This window comes from Aquarana catesbeiana, linkage group LG03 (assembly GCF_042186555.1).
Source record: "Aquarana catesbeiana isolate 2022-GZ linkage group LG03, ASM4218655v1, whole genome shotgun sequence".
Classification (NCBI taxonomy): Eukaryota; Metazoa; Chordata; class Amphibia; order Anura; family Ranidae; genus Aquarana; species Aquarana catesbeiana.
In genome coordinates, this window is record NC_133326.1 from 265,691,933 (window position 1) to 265,699,278 (window position 7,346).

Sequence of the window (7,346 nt, forward strand, 5' to 3'; positions counted from 1 at the left end):
AGTGCTGTGTATCTGTGGATGGCAACCTTCATTAGCCAAAGCTGCATTGGCAGTGCTTGAGAGCCAAGCAAGATGTTAGGAGAAGACAGATCAGAAGGCAGGTCTTATTGCCAAGGGTATTTGCAAGGATTAATGGAGTGGGATTCTAATTAGACCTCCAAATCCACCATCTCTATTGCAATCCAAAGAGAGGTCCCCTTGTGCCCCTCCACTTATCCTCCTCTTCCCTATTTATTTTTCTTAATCAATGTTTTTCTCATCCTCTCCCTCCCCCCATATCCAGCTCGTGTACATACGTCTGCCAATAACAGGATATGCAGCTGGGGAAACCGTAGGCTCCTTGCTGATGCATCTCTCTCAGCAACAGGGCTTGATGATTTTCTGATGGGATATGATGTGTCAAATCACAAAACATGTTCGGCTTCTTGTACTCCTTGATCTCCCACTTCCCTGAGCTGGATACATCAAGTGCACGGGGAGTTTCAACATTATTAACAGTGACATCCACTATATACCCGCTAAACATTTCTATCAAACTTCAGCCATCAAATAATAACACGTTTCTCCTGTGAAGCCAGCTGTCCAGCTGTTAAATTATGCAACCCAACCTGCAATGGTAAGGGTTATTAATAGCTCTTTGCCACATTCAGCATTGTTATGAAACATGCATCTATTATGTATGTAACAGCGTTCGAGAAAATTAAGTGAGACCGCCTGATACTCCATCTGCCATCCAAAGGTTAGAGACGGAGATGTGCTCATCACCGGTGCTCTTAGAACACAGCCATGACAAAAAAAGTCATTTAGTGAGCCTGGGAACATGACTTTCTTCAAAGAGAATCTCCAGGATGGATGGATGGATGAAATTTTACAGGGATGACAGTTGTTTGATTAGTGATATGTGAATCCTAATGGCATTGGAGAATATGTCTTAATATATTATAGGAAGCATAGTAATAATAATATTATATCCATTGTAAACACTATACTGTATATGAAGCTTATTTGACTTTGCTAAATGTAAGACCATACTGACATTTAATGAGACACGTTGAGCTGGCCGTGCATGTCTTGTGAGAGTCCTCTACTGTTTAACTCACATCAAGTTCAATAGCCCATATACAGCCAACAATAACCAATGGTGGGTGTCAGCCCCAATTCGTGTACAACATGGTCCACAAAGGAAAGGGGAAATGGTGAGGAGCACTGAGGCTTTGTAACACCCAGATATTATTAGAATCAGTCATACACAGTAATGAAAATATATAACAAACATTTATTAAAAAAGCTAAAATGTCACCTCTATTAGAGTAGAGGGCATCACTGAGCATTAAAAATACAAATAGCAATAAACATGTACAAGGTAATACAATACAGTAAATCCAAATAGATACTCTAATATGCATTTTGCCAAGCGGCTCCAACGTGTTTCGACCAGTGTGGTGTTCTTCAGGGGTTTGCCCTTGGATAGCACAATGGAGGATTCTCTAAAGTAAACACAGACAATAAGTATGCTACATAGCCAAATGTACATGTACAAACATCTAGAGGAAACAGCATATACCATAACAAGAATGCATGTAGACTTAGATAGTTGATAAAATGTACACACTGCAAATTGATTGGTGATGCCGGTGATCATCCAGAGTGGAGGTGGAGCATAGGAATATTGTGCCAACAATTTACACAGTGCTTTACATGCTGTACATTCAGATCAGTCCCTGCTTTCAAGGAGCTTACAATCTAAGGTCCCTACCTTAGATGAATCCATAAACATTCGAAGGCTGGCCATACATGTACAAATTCTTATTCAATGTCCTTTAGATTTTTGTAGTAAGTTTACTAATGGTGTTGTTAAGGGATTGATTTTTGTAACTACACAACTGGCCTGTATACGTAAGATTACTGGTGCGGATGGGAATACCCTTTGAAATGTTAACTACTGACTTGGAGCACATACCTACTCCAACTCGGGTTCATGTGTCATTCCTAAAGTGTAAAACATAATACTCTGATTGCGGTATCATTCTGAGACATTCTTAATACTTAGAGCCCTTGCACACTGGGGCGGGGGGCGGCGTCGGCGGTAAATGCCGCTATTATTAGCGGCGTTTTACCGTCGGTATGCGGCCGCTAGCGGGGCGGTTTTACCCCCCGCTAGCGGCCGAGAAAGGGTTAAATACCACCGCAAAGCGCCTCTGCAGAGGCGCTTTGCCGGCGGTATAGCCGCGCCGTCCCATTGATTTCAATGGGCAGGAGTGGTAAAGGAGCGGTATACACACCGCTCCTTCACCGCTCCGAAGATGCTGCTAGCAGGACTTTTTTTACCGTCCTGCCAGCGCATCGCTCCAGTGTGCAAGCCCTCTGGGCTTGCACACTGGAATGAAAGTAGCGGCACTTTCGGGGCGGTTTGCAGGCGCTATTATTAGCGCAATAGCGCCTGCAAACCGCCCCAGTGTGCAAGGGCTCTTAAGACTAGAGTATTCTAAATGAATGGCACTGCAAGGCACCTCACAAAATGTGCATTAACTTGCATTCTGGTAACAGTCAGTAAAACTTATTTTGCCACAAGTTACTGTAGCACACCTTCAACTATGTAGTGTAAGGGCCTGCCTAATTGCATACAAATTGAACCTGTTTAGGTTTGACCTCATATGGTTTTGGTAAATCTAACAAATAATTCAAGGTCATACCTAAACACTTTCATTTTTTTATGCAACCAGGCAGGCCCTTGTACTACATAGTTGACAGTAAATCTAAAGGAAAATGAATATAAAAATTGTTTAATGTATGGCCAGCTTGTGTCCAATTTAAAAAGGAGCCAATAGACCTACCAGCATGTCTAGAGTGTGGGAGGAAAACTGGAGCACCTGGAGGAAACCTACACAAGCACAGTGAGAACTTCATGAGGTTGTGTCCTGAGCAGGAGGACCCCAGTGCTGCAAGTCAGAAGTGTTAAATTATCAGTGCTATATAAATAAACATAATAATAATGTTTTCTCATCATGACTGGTAGTCCCTTTAGATGTGTACCTTCTGTTGTGGTGTGTTACCATGTTGTACTGTATTTTGCATTAAAGCAGCCCACTCATTTAAAATAAGCTGCAAATCCATGGAAATGGATAAAAAAAAAGTCCCTGCAGAATTTAATACAAGGCACCACAATAGTTTGCATTGCGGTGTGGTGCACAACAAGGCAGGTGTATTCCAGGCTACTGCAATTGTGCATTGGAATACTATTCTAAATGAATGGCACTGCAAGGCACCTCACAAAATGCCGTGCATTAACTTGCATTCTGGTAACAGTCCGTAAAACTTATTTTGCCACAAGTTACTGTAACACATAGGTAGGAAGCCAGTCTAACAGAAATGCCCCGTACACATGATCGGACTTTCCGACAACAAAACCGTGGATTTTTGTTCGAAGGATGTTGGCTCCAACTTGTCTTGCATACACACGGTCACACAAATGTTGGCCAACAATTACGAACGATATCTCCATTACAAACGCTAGTTATATCTCCGGCTCATACTTGATTCCGAGCATGCGTGGACTTGTGTCCGACGGACTTGTGTACACATGATCGAACAAACATTTGTTGGCGGAAAATTTGAGAACCTGATAGCCAACATTTGTTGGCGGAAAGTCAGACAACAAATGTTCGATGGAGCATACACACGGTCGGACTTTCCACCAACAAGCTCACATCCAACATTTGTTGTCAGAAAATCCGATCATGTGTACGGGGCAAAACTGTCCTGAATAAAATTTGCCATTGATGACCTCTTCTTTTTAAATCAAACAAGTATGCAGATCTAGAAAATATCCTAATTTGTACTCACAGATAGCCAAGAAGTCATTGTTTTCAGAGGATGGTCAAACATGGAAGCCTACATTTTTCTCTTACTGCAGGGTTGCATTCAAGTGAACTCATAGCCATGGTATGGACATTCAATTATTTACATATTCTTAACAAAGGGTAAATGAGCTTTAAAGCAAGCCCTCACTGACCTCTGTAAATGCAGACTCTGTGGATTATGTCATCCTCCAAGTTCAAAACAGAAACACTGATATCTTTCTCTTAGCAGCTCAGCTCACCCTACCAGTCCCCTTCACCTTCTTCCCAGTTGATTTAGTTTCACTCTAGACCCCTTCCATTCCTGAGTGATTTGAACTGCATTTCCAAAAGTTTATACTTGTGGGTCAAGGCACTTGAAGATTTTTTATTTGTCGCTTTAAGCTCAAAAAAGTATATGCATTTTTGACCCTTATAGACTTTGATGAGAGTGCCAGAAACTCGCCCCCCAAAAGCCCCTTTTTATGTTTCTCTTCCTTGTAGTAACTAGCTTTCTATTGGCTAAAACGAAAAAGCGCAAACCCGAAAATGTCAGAAAAATTGTTCACAAACTCACAAAAAAGCTACAAAATTGCCTGAAAATGCTTCTGACCAAGTGTGAATGGGCTCTAAGGCAGGCCATACACGGTTTAACTTGGATACAACCAGCCTGCCGGATTCTCTTATGATTATTGTTAGCGGCTGCTATAGCCGCTAGCGATAATCACTGTCTTCTCCCTGCTCAGCAGGAGGGTTTCCCTTGTCAGCACTGTCTGTGTTGATGGATGAATCATGCTAATTTAATTCCTGCCACCCATGGCATGCATTAGACTTTAGAGGGCTGCTAATTCATTACAGTAAGAGTGCATGTGAGGAGCAGGGTGGGCTAAGTTGGCTTGGAATAAGACTTTGGTACTTCTGCTTTGAGGATGAATTGTTCTTCGTGACTGCAGCCACAGCTTATTCTAATCCTCATTTACTTTTTACATATTTTTTAAGACATTACACATATGAGTGTGGACCTTAATTTTTTTAATATATTATTGTTGACATATGTAAGTACTTGAATGTCCTTAGCCTGGCCACACTGGTACACTTTAAAGGAGCAATAAACCTGCACCCAATGTGACTGATTAACTAAAGGACTAAAGCATGCTCACTTTTATCATCTAATCATATACAAGCATTTTTTTTTTTTTTTTTTTGCGTGTACACAGTTAGGTATTTTTTGCAAAGAAAAGTTTCACTACATTCCCAGGGGTAATTGAAAGTTCCCTTAAAAAATGAAAATTCACTTAGCAGACACAACATTCTGTACTTCTTTGTTTGCTCTTCTTTGTTGAAATTTGTAAGCACTTGAATGTCCATAGCCTGGCAACACTGATATACTTTAAAGGGGTTGTAAACCCTCATGTTTTTTCACCTTAATGCATCCTATGCATTAGGGTGAAAAAACACCTGGCAGTGACCGGCCCCCCCAGCCCCCCGTTTTACTTACCTGAGCCCTGGAAATGCCCACGGTGGAGACGTGCTCTTCCTCTGCCCGGGGTTCTCGGCTCTTGATTGGATAGATTGAAAGCATAGCAGCCATTGGCTCAATCAAATCCAATGAGGCGGCGCTGGGGGGGCGGGGCCGAGTCCGGCATTCTGCGTCTATGGACGCAAATGCCGGACTCTGGAGTGTGCCCGCAAAGTAACCCCCCAGGAGAGCGCACTTTCCCCCCTTCCTGCCCAAGCCAATTTTTAGCTTTCAGCATTGACGCTATTTAAATGACAATTGTGCAGTCATGCTACACTGTACCCAAACAAAGTTTTTATCATTTTTTTCCCACAAATTGAGCTTTCTTTTGGTGGTATTTGATCACCTCTGCGGTTTTTATGTTTTGCTAAACAAATAAAAAAAGACAGAAAATTCAGGAAAAAAAAAAACGTTTTTCTTAGTTTCTGTTATAAAATTTTGTAAATAAGTATGTTTTCTCCTTCACTGATGGGCATTGATGAGGCTGCACTTCCGGGCACTGATAAGGTGGCACTGATGAGCATGGATGAGGTGGCACTGATGAGGTAGCACTGATGGGCACTGATGATGGGCACTGAAATGCGACACTGATGGGCACGAATAGGCGGCACTGATGGGCACTGACAGGTGGCACTGATATGAAGCACTGATGGGCACTCATAGGCGGGACATATGGGCACTCATTGGTGGCACAGATGGGCACTCATAGGCAGCACAGATGGGCACTGAAAGGCGGCACTGATGGGTGGCACTGATTGACACTGATAGGCGGCACTGATGTGGCACTGATGGGCACTGATAAGTGGCACTGATGGACACTGATGAGTGGCACTGATAGACACTGATAGATGGCACTGATTGGCATCACTGATTAGGAGGCAATGGCAGGTATTGCTGGTGGGCACTGATTGGCATCATGTGTTGGCACACATTGGCATCATGTGTGGGCACACATTGCCACCCATGGCCACCAGGGATGCCATTCCTGGTGGTCATCAGTGGTGGCCATCCCTGGTGGTCCTGGTGGCATCTCTGGTGGTTCTGGGTGGGCATCCGAGGGGGGGCTATGCTAATAAACAATCAGCGCAGACCCCCCATCGGAGGAGCAGCCGATCGGCTTTCCTCTACTCGTATCTGTCAGACGTGAGTGAGGAAAAGCCGATAAATGGCTCTTCCTGTTTACATTGTGATCAGCTGTGATTGGACACAGCTGATCACATGGTAATGCGTCTCCGTCAGAGACTCATTACCTAGATTGGAGTTGCGGTGTGTCAGACTGACACGCCGCAGCAACGATCGCCGCGATGCGTGCCCCTGGGGGCTTGTTATCCTGACCACGTCATATGACGGCCGGTCTGGATATGATGTCCGGTCTGGATGCGCGCCCCTGGGGGCTTGTTATCCTGACCACGTCATATGACGTCTGGTCTGGATATCACAACCACTTTGCTGACGTCATTTTGCTATATGGCGGGCGGCAAGTGATAAAAAAAAACTCAAAGCTTTATAATCACTTTAAAGGAGAGATAAACCTGCACCCAATGTGAGTGATTAACTAAAGGTCTAAAGCATTCTCACTTTGCAAGGGAATATCTACTCAAGGCCCGTACACACGATACGAAAATCGGAAGTTAAATTTCGTCCGATGTACAATCTGCCGATTCTGTCAGTATGGTGCTTTCGGCAGCCGATTCTGATTTTTCGTACGACAAAAGCTGGATGTGCAGACTATATAATTTTTTTCGGATGTGAACACAATGGGGGTTATTTACTAAAGGAAAATCCACTTTGCACTGCAAGTGCACTTGAAAGTGCATTGAAAGTGCACTTGGAAGTGCAGTCGCTGTAGATCAGAGGGGGACATGCAAGGAAAATAAAAAACAGCATTTTAGCTTGCACATGATTGGATGATAAAATCAGCAGAGCTTCCACTCATTTCAGATCTACCCCTTAGATTCAGAGCGACTGTACTTCCAAGTGCACTTTCAGTG